Genomic DNA, 27500 nt, shown 5'->3' on the forward strand with positions numbered 1-27500 from the left:
TTATTTGGTCTTGTTTCTAAAGTGTAGTTGTTTATTTGGTCTTGTTTCTAAAGTGTAGTTATTTATTTGGTCTTGTTTCTAAAGTGTATAGTTGTTTATTTGGTCTTGTTTCTAAAGTGTAGTTGTTTATTTGGTCTTGTTTCTAAAGTGTAGTTGTTTATTTGGTCTTGTTTCTAAAGTGTAGTTGTTTATTTGGTCTTGTTTCTAAAGTGTATAGTTGTTTATTTGGTCTTGTTTCTAAAGTGTAGTTGTTTATTTGGTCTTGTTTCTAAAGTGTAGTTGTTTATTTGGTCTTGTTTCTAAAGTGTAGTTGTTTATTTGCTCTTGTTTCTAAAGTGTAGTTGTTTATTTGGTCTTGTTTCTAAAGTGTAGTTGTTTATTTGGTCTTGTTTCTAAAGTGTATAGTTGTTTATTTGGTCTTGTTTCTAAAGTGTAGTTGTTTATTTGGTCTTGTTTCTAAAGTGTAGTTGTTTATTTGGTCTTGTTTCTAAAGTGTAGATGTTTATTTGGTCTTGTTTCTAAAGTGTATAGTTGTTTATTTGGTCTTGTTTCTAAAGTGTAGTTGTTTATTTGGTCTTGTTTCTAAAGTGTAGTTGTTTATTTGGTCTTGTTTCTAAAGTGTAGTTGTTTATTTGGTCTTGTTTCTAAAGTGTAGTTGTTTATTTGGTCTTGTTTCTAAAGTGTAGTTGTTTATTTGGTCTTGTTTCTAAAGTGTAGTTGTTTATTTGGTCTTGTTTCTAAAGTGTAGTTGTTTATTTGGTCTTGTTTCTAAAGTGTAGTTGTTTATTTGGTCTTGTTTCTAAAGTGTAGTTGTTTATTTGGTCTTGTTTCTAAAGGGTAGTTGTTTATTTGGTCTTGTTTCTAAAGTGTAGTTGTTTATTTGGTCTTGTTTCTAAAGTGTGGTTGTTTATTTGGTCTTGTTTCTAAAGTGTAGTTGTTTATTTGGTCTTGTTTCTAAAGTGTAGTTATTTATTTGGTCTTGTTTCTAAAGTGTAGTTGTTTATTTGGTCTTGTTTCTAAAGTGTAGTTGTTTATTTGGTCTTGTTTCTAAAGTGTGGTTGTTTATTTGGTCTTGTTTCTAAAGTGTAGTTGTTTATTTGGTCTTGTTTCTAAAGTGTAGTTATTTATTTGGTCTTGTTTCTAAAGTGTAGTTGTTTATTTGGTCTTGTTTCTAAAGTGTAGTTGTTTATTTGGTCTTGTTTCTAAAGTGTAGTTGTTTATTTGGTCTTGTTTCTAAAGTGTAGTTGTTTATTTGGTCTTGTTTCTAAAGTGTATAGTTGTTTATTTGGTCTTGTTTCTAAAGTGTAGTTGTTTATTTGGTCTTGTTTCTAAAGTGTAGTTGTTTATTTGGTCTTGTTTCTAAAGTGTAGTTGCTTATTTGGTCTTGTTTCTAAAGTGTAGTTGTTTATTCGGTCTTGTTTCTAAAGTGTAGTTGTTTATTTGGTCTTGTTTCTAAAGTGTAGTTGTTTATTTGGTCTTGTTTCTAAAGTGTATTGTTGTTTATTTGGTCTTGTTTCTAAAGTGTAGTTGTTTATTTGCTCTTGTTTCTAAAGTGTAGTTGTTTATTTGCTCTTGTTTCTAAAGTGTAGTTGTTTATTTGGTCTTGTTTCTAAAGTGTAGTTGTTTATTTGGTCTTGTTTCTAAAGTGTAGTTGTTTATTTGGTCTTGTTTCTAAAGTGTAGTTGTTTATTTGGGCTTGTTTCTAAAGTGTAGTTGTTTATTTGGTCTTGTTTCTAAAGTGTAGTTGTTTATTTGGTCTTGTTTCCAAAGTGTGGTTGTTTATTTGGTCTTGTTTCCAAAGTGTAGTTGTTTATTTGGTCTTGTTTCTAAAGTGTAGTTGTTTATTTGGTCTTGTTTCTAAAGTGTAGATGTTTATTTGGTCTTGTTTCTAAAGTGTAGTTGTTTATTTGGTCTTGTTTCTAAAGTGTAGTTGTTTATTTGGTCTTGTTTCTAAAGTGTAGATGTTTATTTGGTCTTGTTTCTAAAGTGTAGTTGTTTATTTGGTCTTGTTTCTAAAGTGTAGTTGTTTATTTGGTCTTGTTTCTAAAGTGTAGTTGATTATTTGGTCTTGTTTCTAAAGTGTAGTTGATTATTTGGTCTTGTTTCTAAAGTGTAGTTGATTATTTGGTCTTGTTTCTAAAGTGTAGTTGTTTATTTGGTCTTGTTTCTAAAGTGTAGTTGTTTATTTGGTCTTGTTTCTAAAGTGTAGTTGTTTATTTGGTCTTGTTTCTAAAGTGTAGTTGTTTATTTGGTCTTGTTTCTAAAGTGTAGTTGTTTATTTGGTCTTGTTTCTAAAGTGTGGTTGTTTATTTGGTCTTGTTTCTAAAGTGTAGATGTTTATTTGGTCTTGTTTCTAAAGTGTAGTTGTTTATTTGGTCTTGTTTCTAAAGTGTAGTTGTTTATTTGGTCTTGTTTCTAAAGTGTAGTTGTTTATTTGGTCTTGTTTCTAAAGTGTAGTTGTTTATTCGGTCTTGTTTCTAAAGTGTAGTTGTTTATTTGGTCTTGTTTCCAAAGTGTAGTTGTTTATTTGGTCTTGTTTCTAAAGTGTAGTTGTTTATTTGGTCTTGTTTCTAAAGTGTAGTTGTTTATTTGGTCTTGTTTCTAAAATGTAGTTGTTTATTTGGTCTTGTTTCCAAAGTGTAGTTGTTTATTTGGTATTGTTTCTAAAGTGTAGATGTTTATTTGGTCTTGTTTCTAAAGTGTAGATGTTTATTTGCTCTTGTTTCTAAAGTGTAGATGTTTATTTGCTCTTGTTTCTAAAGTGTAGTTGTTTATTTGGTCTTGTTTCTAAAGTGTAGTTGTTTATTTGGTCTTGTTTCTAAAGTGTAGTTGTTTATTTGGTCTTGTTTCTAAAGTGTAGTTGTTTATTTGGTCTTGTTTCTAAAGTGTAGTTGTTTATTTGGTCTTGTTTCTAAAGTGTAGATGTTTATTTGGTCTTGTTTCTAAAGTGTAGTTGTTTATTTGGTCTTGTTTCTAAAGTGTAGTTGTTTATTTGGTCTTGTTTCTAAAGTGTAGTTGTTTATTTGGTCTTGTTTCTAAAGTGTAGTTGTTTATTTGGTCTTGTTTCTAAAGTGTAGTTGTTTATTTGGTCTTGTTTCTAAAGTGTAGTTGTTTATTTGGTCTTGTTTCTAAAGTGTAGATGTTTATTTGGTCTTGTTTCTAAAGTGTAGTTGTTTATTTGGTCTTGTTTCTAAAGTGTAGTTGTTTATTTGGTCTTGTTTCTAAAGTGTAGTTGTTTATTTGGTCTTGTTTCTAAAGTGTAGTTGTTTATTTGGTCTTGTTTCTAAAGTGTAGTTGTTTATTTGGTCTTGTTTCTAAAGTGTAGTTGTTTATTTGGTCTTGTTTCTAAAGTGTAGTTAGCATAGTTTTTTTTATATATATTTTTTTATCCCACAATTTTGTAACCCATTTTTTACCCCTGTGTCAATCATCTAATGTGATCCTGGGCTCTACACACCCTCCTCCAACCTAGTCCCCATATATGGGGGACAAGGGGAGACCAACCTAGTCCCCATATATGGAGGACAAGGGGAGACCAACCTAGTCCCCATATATGGGGGACAAGGGGAGAGCAACGGACTTGAACTCATGCTCCCTTCATGCCTGAGTGTCCAAGTTGCTCCTTTACACCTGACAGGGGGGAGTTTCCCTGGTTGGACGAAGCGCATAGTTGCTTCTTTTAATAGCCTGTGTGTGTGTGTGTGTGTGTGTGTGTGTGTGTGTGTGTGTGTGTGTTCAAAACAGCCCAATAACAGCAGAATCAGTCATCAAAGCTCCGCCCCCTCACTCATCCCTTCCATTGTGCTGTCCAGCCCCCCCCCCCCACCCCCCCCCCCCACAACATCTGTGTCCCTCATCAGCAGATTGACACTTACTTCTGATTGGATTAAGACCCATCTCATTATATACCTCCTTCTGATTGGACCACCTAAGACCCATCTCATTATATACCTCCTTCTGATTGGACCACTTAAGACCCATCTCATTATATACCTCCTTCTGATTGGACCACTTAAGACCCATCATATTATATACCTCCTTCTGATTGGACCACTTAAGACCCATCGTATTATATACCTCCTTCTGATTGGACCACCTAAGACCCATCTCATTATATACCTCCTTCTGATTGGACCACTTCTTAAGACCTTTCTCAAACTGACCAGCCATTTCGTTGCCAGTTTGGGATGGCTTATAGGGTAGATGACGGGACGTTTGGGATGGCGCATTTATATAGCACGTGTTTTTTTTTTAATCCAAATCACTTTACCACCAACATGGCAACCCTCCTGAACACTCCTGTTCTCTGTGGCATCATGACACCAACATGGCAACCCCTCCTGAACAGAACGGTTCTTTTCATGTGTTCTCGTGTCGTGGAAGGAGGCCGACATAAAGTGCCTCTTAACCCATTCTGACCTGAGATCAGATTCATACGAGGTTTCCACTGTGGACACACACTGGTCTGATGAACCCATTCTGACCTGAGATCAGATTCTATAAAAATGTCAGTCGTTCTTCGATTTTTCAAAAAATAGCAGACCTACAAGCTCGTAGCGCGCCACTCGGTGGCGCGCTATGAGCTTGTAGATCTGCTATTTTTCAATAGCTAAAGCATAACATGATGCTAAACACCAAAATGGGTTCCCGTTCAGAATGGGATAATCCATTTAGAGCTGACGTCGAAGTTTACAAGAGATTCTAAAAAAATGATGACAATTTTCGGAATAAAACCTCCCATGTTTCTGTATCAGTTGCTGCTCAATATTTCATGTCAAGGACCCCCCCCCCCCCCCCCGAAAAATGATATGTAATAAATAATGTTGTTCCAGGGACCCCCCCCCTCCCTCCCTCCCAGAAGCAAAGATTTGAGTTAAAAAAACGTTCCGCTCTGAAAGAATAATACATTCAAAGACTTGAATGCCACGTTTTCACGATTTCTCAAAGAAATAGCAGACTATAATTATACAAGCTCGTAGCGCGCCACTCGGTGCCGCGCTACGAGCTTGTAGATCTGATTACGAGCTTGTAGATCTGCTATTTTCTCAATAGCTAAAAGTATAACATGATGCTTTCAGAACACCCAGAGGGGTGTTTCCCGTCCTGAGAGGGTTAACCCATTCTGAATGGGAACCCATGTTGGTGTTAGCATCATGTCGTGCTTTAGCTATTGAAAAATAGCAGATCTACAAGCTCATAGCGCGCCACCGAGTGGCGCGCTATGAGCTTGTAGGTCTGCTATTTTTGAAAAATCAAAGAACGACTGACATTTTTTTTAAATCTGATCTCAGGTCAGAATGGGTTCATCAGACCAGTGTGTGTGTTCCAGTGAAAACCTCGCATGAATCTGATCTCAGGTCAGAATGGGTTAATGGCTCTGCTCCACTTCAGTGTAATTTGCTCGGCATGCGTGTTGTCTGCGGAGCATAGGGGACACATTGTCACCGGCCAGGCTTGCGGCCACACAGCTGCGTGCGTGCGTGTTTGCGTGTGTGTGTGTGCGTGTGTGCGTGCGTGTGTGCGTGTGTGCGTGTGCGTGCGTGGGAAGTACAGTGCACAATGCTGGCGGTGGGAGGGACCAGCGTGCAGAAAGAGAGATTCTTCTGTTGGCGTTTTTTTGTTCCAAACGAGTCTGAGAACTATAAAGAACTACAGAAAGACGGACAGCAAAAGGTTGAGAGGTCTCTCTCTGAGACATCATTGTTCTGGGAACGACAGACAGAGAGACAGACAGACAGACACACAGACACACAGACACACAGACAGACAGACAGACAGACAGACAGACAGACACACAGACACACAGACACACAGACAGACAGACAGACAGACAGACAGACAGACAGACAGACAGACAGACAGACAGACAGACAGACAGACCGACAGACAGACAGACAGACAGACAGACAGACAGACAGACACACACACAGACAGACAGACAGACAGACAGACAGACAGACAGACAGACAGACAGACAGACAGACAGACAGACACACAGACAGACAGACAGACACACAGACAGACACACAGACAGACAGACAGACAGACAGACAGACAGACAGACAGACAGACAGACAGACAGACAGACAGACAGACACACAGACAGACAGACAGACAGACAGACAGACACACAGACAGACACACAGACAGACAGACAGACAGACAGACAGACAGACAGACACACAGACAGACAGACAGACAGACAGACAGACACACAGACAGACACACAGACAGACAGACAGACAGACAGACAGACAGACAGACAGACAGACAGACAGACAGACACACAGACAGACAGACAGACAGACAGACAGACAGACAGACAGACAGACAGACACACAGACAGACACAGACAGACAGACAGACAGACAGACAGACAGACAGACAGACAGACAGACAGACAGACAGACAGACAGACAGACAGACAGACAGACAGACAGACACACAGACAGACAGACAGACACACAGACAGACAGACAGACAGACAGACAGACAGACAGACAGACAGACAGACAGACAGACACACAGACAGACAGACAGACAGACAGACAGACACACAGACAGACACACAGACAGACAGACAGACAGACACACAGACAGACAGACAGACAGACAGACAGACACACAGACAGACACACAGACAGACAGACAGACAGACAGACAGACAGACAGACAGACAGACAGACAGACAGACAGACAGACAGACAGACAGACAGACACACAGACAGACACACAGACAGACACACAGACAGACAGACAGACAGACAGACAGACAGACAGACAGACACACAGACAGACAGACAGACACACAGACAGACAGACAGACACACAGACAGACAGACAGACAGACAGACAGACAGACACACAGACAGACACACAGACAGACAGACAGTATTTAATGTCGAGGACCCCAACAATCATAATGTAATTGGCCACCGACCCCCATCTGAAAATTAATTAAAGTTATTCCAGGGACAGATTTGAGTTTAAAAACGTTCGTTCGCTCTGAAATAATATGTTATTCAAAGATTTCCGCCACATACAGTATTCATGATTTTCCTAAAATAGCAGAACCTACAAGCTCGTAGCGCGGCACTCGGTGCCGCGCTACGAGCTTGTAGATCTGCTATTTTTCAATAGCTAAAGCATGACATAATATAATCCAAGACGTGTTAAAGCTCAGATGACACACATACCGTACATACATAGCGTACATAACGGGCGTACAGTCAGTGAGAGAAGTGGCACAGTAGCCCATAATGTCCTTGTATTGTTTGGAGGTCTGACGGCTCATTGTGTTTGTTGGAACATACAGTCCTTTATCTAAAAATACCAGCTCAGCCGGTATAGCCTTTATATACTGTACTTACTGTATATCCTTCATACTGTACATACTGTACTGTACCCTTTCCCCAATGCCATCCATGCACTGATAGTGTAAGTATAAAGCAGTGTTGTTTTCATTTAGTTTTAGTCATAGTCTCTTGAATAGTTCTCATAGTTCTTGAATTGTGCCCATATATGGAGCTGAGTGATTGCTGATGCAACACACTCCATATTTGGACGTATAGCGGGACAGACACACACACACACACACACACACACACACACACACACACACACACACACACACACACACACACACAGACAGACATGATCTGCTAGGTCTCATAGTAAGTGCTCACTGCATTGATTCGCAATAAAGCTAACGTGTCCTATATGGATGCATATTGTATAACTATATCTCTGGCAGAAAATGGTTTCCCAAGATAGTATCACCCAGAGTGTTACTGTAACACAGCTCTTTATCTAATTCATATTTATATCCAATATTTATTTGTAGATTGTTGTTTTTTTATTTTGATTTGTCTTGTTTCACTTTCTGCTTTTGGCAACAATGTAAACGTATACGTTTACATTGTACGCACGCACGCACCGCACGCACGCACGCACGCACGCACACACATATACACACGCACGCACGCACCGCACGCACGCACGCACGCACGCACGCACGCACGCACGCACGCACGCACGCACATATACACACGCACGCACGCACGGCACGCACGCACACGCACGCACGCACGCACTGCACGCACGCACCGCACATATACACACGCACGCACCGCAGCGCTGTCACAATGTTGACATTCTACTTGCCGATTTAATTGTCGCTCAAGCAATTTCCGATTAACAATTTAATTGGTTTTCCGTTGGTGAACATTAACGGAACATTATTTAATAGAAATTAACAATTACAAAGTAAAGGTGCTTCGGGACTGATATAAATGACAATTCATTATTTATGTGATGTTTGAAAATAACATGAGCATTTTTAAACATGGAAATTATAATGAGGAATTAAGGACAATTGTAATTGCTATTATGCAATGATTGTGGCACGCACGCACGCACGCACGCACGCACGCACGCGTGGAAGAGGGTTAAAGGTTAGTCCTGCAAATATAACATTTCTTATTGATTACTTAATTTGATCACCTTTTCAATTAGATGATTGGATTAATTTATTATGTGGAATAACCCAGAATTAAAGCTCGTTTTTTTTGGGGAGAATCTTCTGTTTTTGTTTTGTGTTCTCTTAACCGTTTGCCCGCCAGGAATAGCTCATCTATTCATCGCGCATTGCCACCGTTATATCGTGTGCAACCCTTATTTTGAAGAGCCAGATATCCGTAACCGGATGTTACAAAGTCATCAGATGGTGGTTCCGTGGCTCAGATGGGTCCGAGAGGCTAAATGTCATCAGACGGTGGTTCCGTGGCTCAGATGGGTCTGAGAGGCTAAATGTCATCAGACGGTGGTTCCGTGGCTCAGATGGGTCCGAGAGGCTAAATGTCATCAGACGGTGGTTCCGTGGCTCAGATGGGTCTGAGAGGCTAAATGTCATCAGACGGGTGGTTCCGTGGCTCAGATGGGTCCGAGAGGCTAAATGTCATCAGACGGTGGTTCCGTGGCTCAAATGGGTCTGAGAGGCTGAATGTCATCAGATGGTGGTTCCGTCTGAATAAATAATGGACCTAGATGTGACATCTATGACAGACAGACAGACAGACAGACAGACAGACAGACAGACAGACAGACAGACAGACAGACAGGTCAGCGTATTAAAAATGCATGCTGCCTTCCAGGACCTCCCAGGGGAGGGGGGTGTTATTGTTTCTACGGGGGCATTCAGCGGGATATCAATTAGGACCTCGTTAAGGCCTGTCGGTCTCTCTGTGTGAGGCTGACAGACAGACAGACAGACAGACAGACAGGCTGAGCTGCTCCGTTGTCGACCTTGAAGGAACTATTAAACCCATTTTTAGACCCGAGATCAGATTCTAAAAAACGTTCTTCTAAATCCTGACAGTTTTCATTCTGACCTGAGATCAGATTCTAAAAAATGTTCTTCTAAATCCTGACAGTTTTCATTCTGACCTGAGATCAGATTAAAAAAAAAATTCTTCTACATCCTGACAGTTTTCTGGAACAGCTATATATGTTTCTATGTCAGTCGTTTACAATCATCGTGTCTGAGACACATTAATACATGACGATATACCGTACGGTGATAATAACGCCCCACACTTCACCACGACCTCTGACCCCACACGAGATGCCCAGGGTCTGCCACACACACTTCTCTGTGTGCGTGTGCGTGTGCGTGTGTGTGTGTGTGTGTGTGTGTGTGTGTGTAGCTGTCCCAGTTATGGGTATGCTGTCATATTTTATGTAGCTTATTTTTCTGAAAATGCATTATGGTAAATTGTATTTTTGTTTTGGGGCAACAAACTGTATATTTCGGTATTTGTAACATGTAAATACATGGTGAGATAGTGCCATCTACTGTGCTCTGTATTTGTGGTCTGTTTGTCTGGTTCATGGGCAGGTTGAATTATAGGCTCACCTAAGCAGCTAATCACCTCATTTCAATCACCTGTTGGGTTTGAGCAGAACAAACAGAGCCGAGGTGAAGAGAGGAGCTCTTTCATGTCAGAGAGTCTCCACAAAAGATAAGAAAGAAACTAAATATAAAAAATAACTTAACTGAACTCCTAAAAGTCTGTGAAGGCAGAAGGCGCATACGGTATATGTTCCCAGTTGTTTTGTTTGGTGTCTGTAAAAGTTATATTGCCATTGCAATTGTATCGTGTGTTTGTTTGTGTTTGTGACATGCGGACATTCACATCGTGAGAATATGGACAATTCATGGTCATTTTAAAAAGACAGCATGACTGTCTGACTGACACAAGGGCATTCATAATTTCATGTGGTAATAATTCATTGTGGTCAAAAGATATTACGTGATTTATTTAGTTAGTTTTTCACGTTGGCGCTTTGGGATAAATAAAAAGCCAAAAGGCCCTCGTCGGGACGTTGTCTTATTTCTGCCCCAGATGAAGATGGTTTAGGAGCGAGTAGACATGTTACATCATGATGATGTACGTTGATAAAAGCACCCCTCACTTCACACGGGTGTGATACATATATATATATATATATATATATATATATATATATATATATATACTGTATATTTATTTTCCTAGCCAACACTTTTTAACTTAGGATGCAAAACTGAATCTTATCCAAATGGATAAGACTCCGGGGGCTGTATTTTGCGTGTCTTTTAAGTACCAGGTCTTATTCCCTATAACTTGAGTAAACTAAAGACCTGGAGGCGTGATCAATGCTCTTTGGCCACTCAGAATAGCCAAATGGCATTGATCACGCCTCCAGGTCTTTAGTTTACTCAAGTTATAGGGAATAAGACCTGGTACTTAAGACACGCAAAATACAGCCCAGAGTGTTTTTGGGGGTGGATAGTTTGTTTTGACGTTGAACACGTTTTAGCCGATAATTTGTGTCGGTACTTTTCCGATGGTCGGTTGTACGCAGTGAGGAAGGAACCCTTTTTGTTGCCTCATGTTACACTTTAGCTATTGAAAAAATTGCAGATCTACAAGCTCATACGCTTGCCAACGAGCTTGTAGATCTGCTATTTAATAGTGAAAATGTGGGTGTAAAGCTGTTCTTTATCACAGCAAATGTTTGTAGCTCATTATGTTGACATATAAACATAATGTGACCACATTTGACTGAGGGACTGCCATTGGATTTATTTAGATTTTTATCATGTGAAAGCAGGGAATCATAGCTTCAAATTGACATATTGGTTGTTCAGTTTGACCCACCAGTTTTGGAGTAATGTCTTGCAGAGACAATGTCATATTTTCATGTCGTTTTCAGCTCTGACATATTTTATAATATTTCAGACGTGCTCTAGTATGAGTCTGCCTGTGCTGTTAACTCACACACGTATTTAGATGAAGGTCTGGCGTCCAATTACAGATCTGGGGTACTTCTGGGGTGTCGAAATCATTTGAGAACCACTGACACAGAAGTCTAGGAAAATTGGCCTCAGATCCTGTGCAGCAGGGGCGTGGCCCAGTGCGTTGCGTTTCAAATTAAATGCGAATCAAAAGACAGGGGCGGGTTCCACATGGAGTGGGCGCTACATCTAAATAAGACGGAAGGGAAACAATTGCTCCTTGAGCGGTGGTGGCCTACTACAATTCAATTTGGAATTGGATTCCCTTCGGACTATTTTCATGGTATGCACAGTGCTTCAGACCGGAAAGGGGAGTGTCCGCTCAGATTCTGAGCGCAAAGTACTTCCCTCACAGGGATACGTTCCTTTTTTCCCAGAAGTTCCTTTTTTCTCGCCCGCCTAGTGGCGAAAAATAAAACTTCTGGGAACTCAGATTACTGACACAGAAACATAGGTTTTTTTCAGAAAACTGTCACGATTTAGACGTCTAAATGAGGTCAAACTAACGCACTTCATTGTTTTCTTCGCAGAGAGCCGAGCCGAGCTGGTGTGAGTTACTATCGTACTCTGGAGAGGGTCAGGATCGGACTCTACGCTACGCTCTGGAGAGGAGAGGAGAGGATCTGACTCTAGGATCTGGTGAGGAGAGGGGAGTGGAGGGGAGGAGAGGAGAGGAGAGGGCCCAGGATCTGACTGACTCCATGCGGTGTCACACAGAGAGATGCGATGTAGCAGATCCCTGACCTCCCACGTGTAGCAGACATTGACCTCCCCACCACACGGAGTATTAGGCCTCCCCACCACCACACGGATTATTAGGCCTCCCCACCACCACACGGATTATTAGGCGTCCCCACCACCACACGGAATATTAGGCCTCCCCACCACACGGAATATTAGGCCTCCCCACCACCACACGGAATATTAGGCCTCCCCATCACCACACGGAATATTAGGCCTCCCCACCACACGGATTAGGAGCCCCGCCGCTGCCCGCTGCCTGCTCATGGTGAGTCTCTTTTTTTCTTTTTTTATTAGATGCAATTGTGAACAATAGCCAAGTAATACATAGTAAGATACATTATCCATTGGCCAATCAAATGGTTCACTGCAGCTCAACAGTCAGTGTGAGGGTGGGGGGGGGGGGGTGGTCAGGAGATGTCTGTGAGCTCTGAGTTTAAAGGCTTGAAGGCCGTTGTCTGTGATGGAGTCCACTACATGCTCTGGTATAGGCTGTTCTGTTGTCTGTGATGGAGTCCACTACATGTTCTGGTAGGCTGTTCTGTTGTCTGTGATGGAGTCCACTACATGTTCTGGTAGGCTGTTCTGTTGTCTGTGATGGAGTCCACTACATGTTCTGGTAGGCTGTTCTGTTGTCTGTGATGGAGTCCACTACATGTTCTGGTAGGCTGTTCTGTTGTCTGTGATGGAGTCCACTACATGTTCTGGTAGGCTGTTCTGTTGTCTGTGATGGAGTCCACTACATGTTCTGGTAGGCTGTTCTGTTGTCTGTGATGGAGTCCACTACATGTTCTGGTAGGCTGTTCTGTTGTCTGTGATGGAGTCCACTACATGTTCTGGTAGGCTGTTCTGTTGTCTGTGATGGAGTCCACTACATGTTCTGGTAGGCTGTTCTGTTGTCTGTGATGGAGTCCACTACATGTTCTGGTAGGCTGTTCTGTTGTCTGTGATGGAGTCAACTACATGCTCTGGTAGGCTGTTCTGTTGTCTGTGATGGAGTCCACTACATGCTCTGGTATAGGCTGTTCTGTTGTCTGTGATGGAGTCCACTACATGTTCTGGTAGGCTGTTCTGTTGTCTGTGATGGAGTCCACTACATGTTCTGGTATAGGCTGTTCCACACCTGAACAGCAGTGTGGAGAAAAGTTCTGTCCAATGTCCGTGTTTTGGAGCCTGGGGGGTCGAGAGCATGTTCTGGTGTGGCTGTGCATCGGCGGGTGTATCGCCGTCTGGTGTAGGGTGGTACGTCTGGTGTAGGGTGGTACGTCTGGTGTAGGGTGGTACGTCTGGTGTAGGGTGGTACGTCTGGTGTAGGGTGGTACGTCTGGTGTAGGGTGGTACGTCTGGTGTAGGGTGGTACGTCTGGTGTAGGGTGGTACGTCTGGTGTAGGGTGGTACGTCTGGTGTAGGGTGGTATGTCTGGTGTAGGGTGGTACGTCTGGTGTAGGGTGGTAAGTCTGGTGTAGGGTGGTACGTCTGGTGTAGGGTGGTACGTCTGGTGTAGGGTGGTACGTCTGGTGTAGGGTGGTACGTCTGGTGTAGCGTGGTACGTCTGGTGTAGGGTGGTACGTCTGGTGTAGGGTGGTATGTCTGGTGTAGGGTGGTACGTCTGGTGTAGGGTGGTACGTCTGGTGTAGGGTGGTACGTCTGGTGTAGGGTGGTACGTCTGGTGTAGGGTGGTACGTCTGGTGTAGGGTGGTACGTCTGGTGTAGGGTGGTACGTCTGGTGTAGGGTGGTACGTCTGGTGTAGGGTGGTACGTCTGGTGTAGGGTGGTACGTCTGGTGTAGGGTGGTACGTCTGGTGTAGGGTGGTATGTCTGGTGTAGGGTGGTACGTCTGGTGTAGGGTGGTAAGTCTGGTGTAGGGTGGTACGTCTGGTGTAGGGTGGTACGTCTGGTGTAGGGTGGTATGTCTGGTGTAGGGTGGTACGTCTGGTGTAGGGTGGTACGTCTGGTGTAGCGTGGTACGTCTGGTGTAGGGTGGTACGTCTGGTGTAGGGTGGTATGTCTGGTGTAGGGTGGTACGTCTGGTGTAGGGTGGTAAGTCTGGTGTAGGGTGGTACGTCTGGTGTAGGGTGGTACGTCTGGTGTAGGGTGGTACGTCTGGTGTAGGGTGGTAAGTCTGGTGTAGGGTGGTACGTCTGGTGTAGGGTGGTACGTCTGGTGTAGCGTGGTACGTCTGGTGTAGGGTGGTACGTCTGGTGTAGGGTGGTATGTCTGGTGTAGGGTGGTACGTCTGGTGTAGGGTGGTAAGTCTGGTGTAGGGTGGTACGTCTGGTGTAGGGTGGTACGTCTGGTGTAGGGTGGTACGTCTGGTGTAGGGTGGTACGTCTGGTGTAGGGTGGTACGTCTGGTGTAGGGTGGTACGTCTGGTGTAGGGTGGTACGTCGCTCCGCTCTCTCTAGAGCTGCTTTAGACCAAAGATGGTTCATTTAGGAAGACGAGACTCAGCTGTGACCGTCAGCCGCCGGCAGACGAGACCAGGGTACGAGTGATATGAGGGCAATAGCCGCTGTCATAGCACCCCGTTTTAACCATCTGTCTGTGTCCCTTTTGCGCCCATATATGGAGATCTCTGTATCTGTCCGTCTGCCTCATGTGTCTGAAGAAGAACTGACAAACGGACTGTGAAAAGTGTACTGGTTAAGTAAACAAGTAAGACGCGCAAACGCGGGAAGCGAACGCAGCTCGTACATATTTGGTTTTTTTTTTAAGATTTATTTTTAAGTTATTATTTTTTTAAGTTAAGTTATTTTTTAAGTTAAGTTTTTAACTTAGCCATAACCATATAAGGAGTCCCCAAAGCAGCTAATACGTCCAGATATGGAGTGTGTTGCATCAATCACAAACAAATCACTCGGCTCCATATATGGGCACAAAAGCGGGACGGACAGACAGACACACACAGACAGACATGATCTGCTAGGTCTCATAGTAGGTGATCACTGCGTTCGCAATCAAATGGCAGGTGTGCGATTGCCGTTGCATTATTGTCAATTATTGTCTGAGGCAGAGGCTGGGAATTGTACAGGTGAGAGAGGACTTACAGTAGGTCCACTTGGCAGAGCCTGAACCCGGAGCCTTTCGTGGCGTTTCTGGAGAACCGTGGGGTCCGAACCGACTCGAGACAGCGCACTGCGCTCCGTGAAGTTGGCGCGGGGCGAACGGTTCTGGAGTTGCGTGGATTTCAGACCTACGTACGCGTACGTACGTACGTACATTACGTACACACAGAGATGTGGTACATTTATTGTAAGGTAGGCCGTCCCAGTTGGAGCCATTTAACCCATTCTGACCGGGCACCCATTTTGGTGTTGGCATCATGTTATGCTTTACCTATTGAAAAATAGCAGATCTACAAGCTCGTATCGCGCCACCGAGTGGCGCGATACGAGCTTGTAGGTCTGCTATTTTTGAAAAATTCGAAGAACGACTGACATTTTTAGAATCTGATCACAGGTCAGAATGGGTTCATCAGACCAGTGTGTGTCCAGTGGAAACCTCGTATGAATCTGATCTCAGGTCAGAATGGATTAATCAGACCAGTGTGTGTCCCAGTGGAAACCTCGTATGAATCTGATCTCAGGTCAGAATGGATTAATCAGACCAGTGTGTGTCCCAGTGGAAACCTCGTATGAATCTGATCTCAGGTCAGAATGGGTTAAGGTGGAAAATGGCAGATCTACAAGCCCACAACTTGTAGGCTTGTAGATCTTGTAGATCTGCTATTCTCAGCATGACTTGTGTCCTTTACTTAGGCTGGATCTCTTGTCCACTATAGTCCCTTCCCAGTGGATCTCTTGTCCACTACAGTCCCTTCCCAGTGGATCTCTTGTCCACTACAGTCCCTTCCCAGTGGATCTCTTGTCCACAACTGGCGGCCCCGGGGCCACATGCGGCCCCCACCTTCACTTCATGTGGCCCTCAGGTTAATGTCAGAACACTGATATAACATTGGTTCCAGCTGTTTACAATTCCACAACACATTGCAGACATGAGCCGCTTTAATTACTTCAGTCTAAATTAGTAGCTCAATGCTCAGCTTGTAGATCGGCTATTTTTGCTACGACAGTAATATATGGCCCTATAGGGAGTGAGTGTGGAAATATAGTGGCCCTCTCCATCGTCAAAGTTCCACACCCCTGTCATAGAGCTAGAGAAACTGTGTTCACATTCATTCTCACGTAGGAATGAATAGACTCCAACCTGCTTGTGTGTGTGTGTGTGTGTGTGTGTGTGTGTGTGTGTGTGTGTGTGTGTGTGTGTGTGTGTGTGTGTGTGTGTGTGTGTGTGTGTGTGTGTGTGTGTGTGTGTGTGTGTGTGTGTGTGTGTGTGTGTGTGTGTGTGTGTGTGTGTGTGTGTGTTCCCGTCACCCACACTCCACTCTGTATAAACCATCATGATTCTGAACACCACCTAGAATCCATCGCACACATACAGTAACGAATGGATGTAGTGCATAAAAAAAACGTGTATATTGCTCGCCACGACCGGATTGTTGACCTAGTGTCTGATGCAGTTCAATGCCAACTAGTGCAGCAATGTATAAACATGCAAGAGTGTTACCAGATTGGTTTAGCTGTGCATGCGATGTCTTGACATCATCAATATGACATCATCAATATGACATCATCAACCAGGGACATCCCCAGGGAGGAGATCCTGTCTCGTTTTCTCTTCCTTATCTTTTACGCTTCTTTGGTCACATGGCTGCCAGTTCCCACCTGATGTCGTGTGGGAGTTCTGATTGGTCCTCATGGCTGCCCAGTTCCCACCTGATGTCGTGTGGGAGTTCTGATTGGTCCTCATGGCTGCCAGTTCCCACCTGATGTCGTGTGGGAGTTCTGATTGGTCCTCATGGCTGCCAGTTCCCACCTGATGTCGTGTGGGAGTTCTGATTGGTCCTCATAGCTGCCAGTTCCCACCTGATGTCGTGTGGGAGTTCTGATTGGTCCAGAGAGTACTGAATAACTGCTAGTTTGCATATGATCTTAAGACGAGGACTCAAGTCTAAGATGAACAGCTCATCAGTGGGTGTGTTGGTTCTGTGCTTGTATCTTCCAAAGAGGATGATACGATCTCCCACAATGCAACAGCACATACCATGTATTGGACCTGGTCCTTTCCCCTTGGGCTCAACCTTCTTCCAGGAGAAGGTCTCTGGACTGAATTTCCACACATCGTTTAGTTTCTTGTTACCGTTCCAGCTACCAAATATGTACAGCTCTCCATTGTAGGTAAAGGCTGAATGATACCAGCCTTTTCCTGGTAGAAGTTGTGCAGAAGGTGTGTTCTGCCAGAGGTCGGTCTCTGTGTCAAACACTCTGATGGTGTTGTAGTCCTGACCCCCCCAGCCCCCAAATACAAACATCTTTGTCCCAATGATGGTAGCAGAGTGACACCATGAAGCAGGAGGTGGAGTTCCTCTGGTGTTAATTGAAGACCAGACCATCGTGCTGGTGTCCAACTTGTACATGTCATTAGTCCATGAAGTCAGCTGGGTTCTTCCTCCATGGATAAACATGACCTTCTCCAACACACAGGCTGAGTGGCCCCACCTCGCCTCTGGAACAGTCCCAGAAACCCTGGTTTTCAGCCATCTGTGGGCGTCCACATCAAATGCATAAAGCTCATTGTAGTACTCCTCTCCCCAGCGGCCTCCCCAGATGTAGACCGTATCTTCAACCAACACAGCTGTGTGGTCGTGGCACCTGGATGGAACCTCAAGGTGACCGTCTCCTCTTCCAGGACTCACTGGAGGTAACTTCTTCCAGCATAAAGACACTGAGTTGAAGACATGGACGTCCATCTGTTCCATGTAGTTGGTCCATCCATCACAGCAGCCTCCAAAGGAATACAGTTTGTTCCTCACTGCTACGGCAGCATGATGGTATCGCTTTGGTCCTCCTGCTTTGGAAACGGTCCAAGACAACATCGCTCAGTCTGTCTGTCTGGTTCCGTCTGTCTGTCTGTCTGGTTCCGTCTGTCTGTCTGTCTCTCTCTCTCTTCTCTCTCGGCGTCCACAGTCATTTTCAACACGGTGCATCATCTTATATATCTTCTGCTGTGAAATCACGCGCAACACAAACTGTCTCCATGCACGCCTTAACGACGTCAATTAGTGCAGCTGTTCTTCATCTGCATCCTTTGACTCTGACGTCTATGTTACTTGTGATGGGGGGGGCAATCAAACACAAGCGTTTGGTCAAACCACGTGACTTCCATTGGAAAAGCATTGGGGCGCCCATGAAACACAGGCAGAGCACAGCACAGTTGTTACTTTATGTGTGTATGAAGCCATGAAACACAGACAGAGCACAGAACAGTTGTTACTTTATGTGTGTATGAAGCCATGAAACACAGGCAGAGCACAGAACAGTTGTTACTTTATGTGTGTATGAAGACATGAAACACAGGCAGAGCACAGCACAGTTGTTACTTTATGTGTGTATGAAGCCATGAAACACAGACAGAGCACAGCACAGTTGTTACTTTATGTGTGTATGAAGCCATGAAACACAGACAGAGCACAGCACAGTTGTGCTTTATGTGTGTATGAAGCCTTAAGGTCATTACACACTGGCGAATTGGCGACGCGATATATTCGTGCGAATAATTCGCATTTAAAAAGTCCATGCAAGCTTCCACATCAGTGGCGAATGTCCTAAAATGCGACCGTTTTCGCTCTTTATTTGTTCGCTCTGGTGTCGTATTTTGCAGAGATTCGCAGGCGAAACTGCAACATGCAATATTTCGCATTTTCAGATTGCTTATTCGCATCGCGTCGCTAATTCGCCAGTGTGTAATGACCTTCAGTCTTCTGTGTCTTCGGTGTCTCCTCTGTGTCTCCTCCTCGTCTCCTCCTCGTCTCCTCCTCGTCTCCTCCTCGTCTCCTCGGTGTCTCCTCAGTGTCTCCTGTGTGTCTCCTCGGTGTCTCCTGTGAGTCTCACGGCTCGCAATTCTCTTTCAATGGGAGTTTTGACGAGAAAAGCTTATCTCTCTCTCTCTCTCTCTCATTCTTTTTAAACGGAGGGGAGTGTCCGCTGGGAGCGAGCACACACACGTTTGTTTGCTCTAATCCCCCCCCCCCCTCCCCCCCTCCCTGCCTCCCCCCCCCCCCCCCCCCCCCCCCCTGACAGCTGGGCCCTGCCAACATCTGTGTCGTCCACCCCACCCCCCCCCCCTCCCCTCTCCTTCCGGATCTAAATAATAAGTGGATTATTGTAAGAAAGACGTCGTCTTAGTTTTAGTCGACGAATACAACACCGACTCTGTCGAGGTGCCGCCCCCCATCCCCCCCCCTCACACACAGGTGGTGTGGGGGGAGGGGGGGGGGCTTGCTAATTATTTAGCGGTCATGGAAAGGCGTGGCGGGGGGGCCATTAGCAGGGCGTTTCCTCCTGGGGACCAACTGAAACACACCCACCCTGTTAGAGAGAGTGTGTGTGTGTGTGTGTGTGTGTGTGTGTGTGTGTGTGTGTGTGTGTGTGTGTGTGTGTGTGTGTGTGTGTGTGTGTGTGTGTGTGTGTGTGTGTGTGTGTGTGTGTGTGTGTGTGTGTGTGTGTGTGTGTGTGTGTGTGTGTGTGTGTGTGTGTGTGTGTGTGTGTGTGTGTGTGTGTGTGTGTGCGCGTGTGCGTGTGTGCGCGCGTGTGTGCGTGTGCGTGTGTGTGTGCGTGTGTGTGCGCTCACCTTCCTGTGTGAGGGTAATTTATGCCACATTTCTGGCGTTTGATGTTCGTCAGAGAGGCGTGGAAGACATGGTTGATGTGGAATACAACAGCAGCCTCTGTGTGTGTGTGCGTTTTGTGTGTGTGTGTGTGTGCGTGTGCGTGTGTGTGTGTGTGTGTGTGCGTGCATGCAGTGCACTGATTTAAGAGTGATATAAAAGGCCTGTGTTCGACCTACTGTATAGCGCCTCCTACTGGCCGGCCTGTCATCAGATTAAATCCACTCCTACTGTATATACGGTACGTCCTTATATGGGGAAGAATGACACGGCAGTATTCTGTTGTTTCACACTGTAGTGTGTGTGTGTGTGTACAGTGTGTGTACAGTGTGTGTGTGTGTGTGTGTGTACAGTACATGAATATATACTGTATATGGAACGCATAGAAACAGTCGTCTGTAGGAATAGGATCATAGTGCACTGACACAACATACTGTCTGTCTGTCTGTCTGTCTGTCTGTCTGTCTGTCTGTCTGTCTGTCTGTGAACAGCTCATTTTCATGTTGAAGGCCTATAAATGATGACATAGATCTCTCTCTCTCTCTCTCTCCATGTGTGGGCTGTACGGTGACGCAGTTGGTCTGAAGAGGGCAACAGAGCCTCTCCTCTCCTCAAAGTCGTACGATTTGTCACACACGTTACCGTTCAGTGAAATTTGTTTCTCCGCATTTGACCCCCATCTCTCTTGGAGCGGCTGAGCTGCAGCCGTGCCACGCTCGTTCATCACCACGGAGAGCGCCCTGGATTAGGAGATGCGAGACATTCTTTCCGCGTTCGTATAGGGTTCAATCATACTGTGCTGTGCAGTACTGTACTGTACTGTACTGTACAGTGAAGTGCAGTGCAGTGCAGTGCGGCACACACAGCACCCTGCCACTGCCCCATGGTGGTGTTAGTCTTGGCACCTCCTCTAAAGCAAACGACAGAGAACGGGCAGAGAGAAAGACAATAAACGATGTTCTCCCTCTGACTCCATGTTGTTTCAGCCCCTTCCTCTGAATAACAACCGCTGGGAAGTAACTGGGTACATTTACTCTGTACGCACATACACACACATAGAGTACTAGTTTACCATGCCACTGACGGTCAGTGACCTGAACCACTGACCGTCAGTGATCTGAACCACTGACCGTCAGTGACCTGAACCACTGACCGTCAGTGGCCTGAACCACTGACCGTCAGTAACCTGAACCACTGACCGTCAGTGTCCTGAACCACTGACCGGTCAGTGACCTGAACCACTGACCGGTCAGTGACCTGAACCACTGACCCGTCAGTGTCCTGAACCACTGACCCGTCAGTGTCCTGAACCACTGACCGGTCAGTGTCCTGAACCACTGACCCGTCAGTGTCCTGAACCACTGACCGTCAGTGTCCTGAACCACTGACCGTCAGTGGCCTGAACCACTGACCGTCAGTGGCCTGAACCACTGACCGTCAGTGGCCTGAACCACTGACCGTCAGTGACCTGAACCACTGACCCGTCAGTGTCCTGAACCACTGACCCGTCAGTGTCCTGAACCACTGACCCGTCAGTGTCCTGAACCACTGACCGTCAGTGTCCTGAACCACTGACCGTCAGTGGCCTGAACCACTGACCGTCAGTGACCTGAACCACTGACCGGTCAGTGGCCTGAACCACTGACCGTCAGTGTCCTGAACAACTGACCGGTCAGTGGCCTGAACCACTGACCGTCAGTGTCCTGAACAACTGACCGTCAGTGGCCTGCTGTATACATTTGATTTAATACCACTGACCGTCAGTGACCTGCCATTTTTTATCTGTTTCCACAAATACAAGCAGAAAGGTCCACATCACACAATACAGCCTAAACACATTGTTTCACAATGTTGACACACACACACACACACACACACACGCACACGCACACACGCACACGCACACACACACACTGCAGTGTAACTGTAGAGCAGTCACCCATCATGCATGGATTCATACCTCACTCTACCACATGCACACACACACACACACACACACACACACACACACACACACACGCAGGCAAACACACACGCACGCACACACGCACGCACACACGCAGGCACACACACGTCGCATGCACGCACACATGCACACAGGGAGAGAGAGAGAGAGAGAGAGAGAGAGAGAGAGGCAGAGCTGTCATTAGTGACTCTAAAGTTTATCCCAAGCTAACCACTGTATAAACGTAGATCTATTGCATCATTCTCATGGTTTTGGTATGAGATGGTTTTATAGTTTTCTCTCTAAAGTAACACATTTAGTTCTGTTTCCACTGTTCTTTATTCCAGTTCTGTGTTGTATTGTTCTGTTTCCACTGTTCTTTATTCCAGTTCTGTGTTGTATTGTTCCTGTTTCCACTGTTCTTTATTCCAGTTCTGTGTTGTATTGTTCTGTTTCCACTGTTCTTTATTCCAGTTCTGTGTTGTATTGTTCTGTTTCCACTGTTCTTTATTCCAGTTCTGTGTTGTATTGTTCTGTTTACACTGTTCTTTATTCCAGTTCTGTGTTGTATTGTTCTGTTTACACTGTTCTTTACTCCAGTTCTGTGTTGTATTGTTCTGTTTACACTGTTCTTTATTCCAGTTCTGTGTTGTATTGTTCTGTTTCCACTGTTGCTTTATTCCAGTTCTGTGTTGTATTGTTCCTGTTTCCACTGTTCTTTATTCCAGTTCTGTGTTGTATTGTTCTGTTTACACTGTTCTTTATTCCAGTTCTGTGTTGTATTGTTCTGTTTCCACTGTTCTTTACTCCAGTTCTGTGTTGTATTGTTCTGTTTCCACTGTTCTTTATTCCAGTTCTGTGTTGTATTGTTCTGTTTCCACTGTTCTTTATTCCAGTTCTGTGTTGTATTGTTCTGTTTCCACTGTTCTTTATTCCAGTTCTGTGTTGTATTGTTCTGTTTACACTGTTCTTTATTCCAGTTCTGTGTTGTATTGTTCTGTTTCCACTGTTCTTTATTCCAGTTCTGTGTTGTATTGTTCTGTTTCCACTGTTGCTTTATTCCAGTTCTGTGTTGTATTGTTCCTGTTTCCACTGTTCTTTATTCCAGTTCTGTGTTGTATTGTTCTGTTTCCACTGTTCTTTATTCCAGTTCTGTGTTGTATTGTTCTGTTTCCACTGTTCTTTACTCCAGTTCTGTGTTGTATTGTTCTGTTTCCACTGTTGCTTTATTCCAGTTCTGTGTTGTATTGTTCCTGTTTCCACTGTTCTTTATTCCAGTTCTGTGTTGTATTGTTCTGTTTCCACTGTTCTTTACTCCAGTTCTGTGTTGTATTGTTCCTGTTTCCACTGTTCTTTACTCCAGTTCTGTGTTGTATTGTTCTGTTTCCACTGTTCTTTATTCCAGTTCTGTGTTGTATTGTTCCTGTTTCCACTGTTCTTTATTCCAGTTCTGTGTTGTATTGTTCTGTTTCCACTGTTCTTTATTCCAGTTCTGTGTTGTATTGTTCTGTTTACACTGTTCTTTATTCCAGTTCTGTGTTGTATTGTTCTGTTTACACTGTTCTTTATTCCAGTTCTGTGTTGTATTGTTCTGTTTACACTGTTCTTTACTCCAGTTCTGTGTTGTATTGTTCTGTTTCCACTGTTCTTTATTCCAGTTCTGTGTTGTATTGTTCTGTTTCCACTGTTCTTTATTCCAGTTCTGTGTTGTATTGTTCCTGTTTCCACTGTTCTTTATTCCAGTTCTGTGTTGTATTGTTCTGTTTCCACTGTTCTTTATTCCAGTTCTGTGTTGTATTGTTCTGTTTCCACTGTTCTTTATTCCAGTTCTGTGTTGTATTGTTCTGTTTCCACTGTTCTTTACTCCAGTTCTGTGTTGTATTGTTCTGTTTCCACTGTTCTTTATTCCAGTTCTGTGTTGTATTGTTCTGTTTCCACTGTTCTTTATTCCAGTTCTGTGTTGTATTGTTCTGTTTCCACTGTTCTTTACTCCAGTTCTGTGTTGTATTGTTCCTGTTTACACTGTTCTTTATTCCAGTTCTGTGTTGTATTGTTCTGTTTCCACTGTTCTTTACTCCAGTTCTGTGTTGTATTGTTCTGTTTCCACTGTTCTTTACTCCAGTTCTGTGTTGTATTGTTCTGTTTCCACTGTTCTTTATTCCAGTTCTGTGTTGTATTGTTCTGTTTCCACTGTTCTTTATTCCAGTTCTGTGTTGTATTGTTCTGTTTCCACTGTTCTTTATTCCAGTTCTGTGTTGTATTGTTCTGTTTCCACTGTTCTTTACTCCAGTTCTGTGTTGTATTGTTCTGTTTCCACTGTTCTTTATTCCAGTTCTGTGTTGTATTGTCCTGTTTCCACTGTTCTTTATTCCAGTTCTGTGTTGTATTGTTCTGTTTCCACTGTTCTTTATTCCAGTTCTGTGTTGTATTGTTCCTGTTTCCACTGTTCTTTATTCCAGTTCTGTGTTGTATTGTTCTGTTCCCACTGTTCTTTATTCCAGTTCTGTGTTGTATTGTTCTGTTTCCACTGTTCTTTACTCCAGTTCTGTGTTGTATTGTTCTGTTTCCACTGTTCTTTACTCCAGTTCTGTGTTGTATTGTTCTGTTTCCACTGTTCTTTACTCCAGTTCTGTGTTGTATTGTTCTGTTTACACTGTTCTTTATTCCAGTTCTGTGTTGTATTGTTCTGTTTCCACTGTTCTTTAGTCCAGTTCTGTGTTGTATTGTTCTGTTTCCACTGTTCTTTACTCCAGTTCTGTGTTGTATTGTTCTGTTTACACTGTTCTTTATTCCAGTTCTGTGTTGTATTGTTCTGTTTCCACTGTTCTTTATTCCAGTTCTGTGTTGTATTGTTCTGTTTCCACTGTTCTTTACTCCAGTTCTGTGTTGTATTGTTCTGTTTACACTGTTCTTTATTCCAGTTCTGTGTTGTATTGTTCTGTTTCCACTGTTCTTTATTCCAGTTCTGTGTTGTATTGTTCTGTTTCCACTGTTCTTTACTCCAGTTCTGTGTTGTATTGTTCTGTTTCCACTGTTCTTTACTCCAGTTCTGTGTTGTATTGTTCTGTTTACACTGTTCTTTTTTCCAGTTCTGTGTTGTATTGTTCTGTTTCCACTGTTCTTTACTCCAGTTCTGTGTTGTATTGTTCTGTTTCCACTGTTCTTTATTCCAGTTCTGTGTTGTATTGTTCTGTTTACACTGTTCTTTACTCCAGTTCTGTGTTGTATTGTTCTGTTTACACTGTTCTTTATTCCAGTTCTGTGTTGTATTGTTCTGTTTCCACTGTTCTTTATTCCAGTTCTGTGTTGTATTGTTCTGTTTCCACTGTTCTTTATTCCAGTTCTGTGTTGTATTGTTCTGTTTACACTGTTCTTTATTCCAGTTCTGTGTTGTATTGTTCTGTTTACACTGTTCTTTATTCCAGTTCTGTGTTGTATTGTTCTGTTTACACTGTTCTTTATTCCAGTTCTGTGTTGTATTGTCCTGTTTCCACTGTTCTTTATTCCAGTTCTGTGTTGTATTGTTCTGTTTCCACTGTTCTTTACTCCAGTTCTGTGTTGTATTGTTCTGTTTCCACTGTTCTTTACTCCAGTTCTGTGTTGTATTGTTCTGTTTCCACTGTTCTTTATTCCAGTTCTGTGTTGTATTGTTCCTGTTTCCACTGTTCTTTATTCCAGTTCTGTGTTGTATTGTTCCTGTTTCCACTGTTCTTTATTCCAGTTCTGTGTTGTATTGTTCCTGTTTCCACTGTTCTTTATTCCAGTTCTGTGTTGTATTGTTCTGTTTCCACTGTTCTTTATTCCAGTTCTGTGTTGTATTGTTCTGTTTCCACTGTTCTTTATTCCAGTTCTGTGTTGTATTGTTCTGTTTCCACTGTTCTTTATTCCAGTTCTGTGTTGTATTGTTCTGTTTCCACTGTTCTTTATTCCAGTTCTGTGTTGTATTGTTCTGTTTCCACTGTTCTTTATTCCAGTTCTGTGTTGTATTGTTCTGTTTCCACTGTTCTTTATTCCAGTTCTGTGTTGTATTGTTCTGTTTCCACTGTTCTTTATTCCAGTTCTGTGTTGTATTGTTCCTGTTTCCACTGTTCTTTATTCCAGTTCTGTGTTGTATTGTTCCTGTTTCCACTGTTCTTTATTCCAGTTCTGTGTTGTATTGTTCTGTTTCCACTGTTCTTTATTCCAGTTCTGTGTTGTATTGTTCTGTTTCCACTGTTCTTTATTCCAGTTCTGTGTTGTATTGTTCTGTTTCCACTGTTCTTTACTCCAGTTCTGTGTTGTATTGTTCTGTTTCCACTGTTCTTTACTCCAGTTCTGTGTTGTATTGTTCTGTTTACACTGTTCTTTATTCCAGTTCTGTGTTGTATTGTTCTGTTTCCACTGTTCTTTACTCCAGTTCTGTGTTGTATTGTTCTGTTTACACTGTTCTTTATTCCAGTTCTGTGTTGTATTGTTCTGTTTCCACTGTTCTTTATTCCAGTTCTGTGTTGTATTGTTCTGTTTCCACTGTTCTTTATTCCAGTTCTGTGTTGTATTGTTCTGTTTCCACTGTTCTTTATTCCAGTTCTGTGTTGTATTGTTCTGTTTCCACTGTTCTTTATTCCAGTTCTGTGTTGTATTGTTCTGTTTCCACTGTTCTTTATTCCAGTTCTGTGTTGTATTGTTCTGTTTCCACTGTTCTTTATTCCAGTTCTGTGTTGTATTGTTCCTGTTTCCACTGTTCTTTATTCCAGTTCTGTGTTGTATTGTTCTGTTTCCACTGTTCTTTATTCCAGTTCTGTGTTGTATTGTTCCTGTTTCCACTGTTCTTTATTCCAGTTCTGTGTTGTATTGTTCTGTTTACACTGTTCTTTATTCCAGTTCTGTGTTGTATTGTTCTGTTTCCACTGTTCTTTACTCCAGTTCTGTGTTGTATTGTTCTGTTTCCACTGTTCTTTATTCCAGTTCTGTGTTGTATTGTTCCTGTTTACACTGTTCTTTACTCCAGTTCTGTGTTGTATTGTTCTGTTTCCACTGTTCTTTATTCCAGTTCTGTGTTGTATTGTTCTGTTTACACTGTTCTTTATTCCAGTTCTGTGTTGTATTGTTCTGTTTCCACTGTTCTTTATTCCAGTTCTGTGTTGTATTGTTCTGTTTACACTGTTCTTTATTCCAGTTCTGTGTTGTATTGTTCTGTTTCCACTGTTCTTTACTCCAGTTCTGTGTTGTATTGTTCTGTTTCCACTGTTCTTTATTCCAGTTCTGTGTTGTATTGTTCTGTTTACACTGTTCTTTATTCCAGTTCTGTGTTGTATTGTTCTGTTTACACTGTTCTTTATTCCAGTTCTGTGTTGTATTGTTCTGTTTCCACTGTTCTTTATTCCAGTTCTGTGTTGTATTGTTCTGTTTACACTGTTCTTTATTCCAGTTCTGTGTTGTATTGTTCTGTTTACACTGTTCTTTATTCCAGTTCTGTGTTGTATTGTTCTGTTTCCACTGTTCTTTATTCCAGTTCTGTGTTGTATTGTTCTGTTTCCACTGTTCTTTATTCCAGTTCTGTGTTGTATTGTTCTGTTTCCACTGTTCTTTACTCCAGTTCTGTGTTGTATTGTTCTGTTTCCACTGTTCTTTATTCCAGTTCTGTGTTGTATTGTTCTGTTTACACTGTTCTTTACTCCAGTTCTGTGTTGTATTGTTCTGTTTCCACTGTTCTTTATTCCAGTTCTGTGTTGTATTGTTCTGTTTCCACTGTTCTTTACTCCAGTTCTGTG

General features: G+C 43.2%; 1 protein-coding gene across 1 annotated transcript in view; it reads left to right on the plus strand.

Annotated features, from left to right (window-relative positions):
• Positions 1-27500, plus strand: part of LOC308332989 (protein TANC2-like) — a 168238-nt gene that overhangs the window by 8078 nt on the left and 132660 nt on the right. Inside the window, 1 exon segment of the mRNA XM_080789143.1 lies at positions 11869-12347. The gene's annotated coding sequence lies outside the window, so the exon portion shown is untranslated.

The sequence above is a fragment of the Protomyctophum bolini genome (assembly GCF_963924005.1).
Source record: "Protomyctophum bolini genome assembly, chromosome: 18".
In the NCBI taxonomy this organism is placed as follows: Eukaryota; Metazoa; Chordata; class Actinopteri; order Myctophiformes; family Myctophidae; genus Protomyctophum; species Protomyctophum bolini.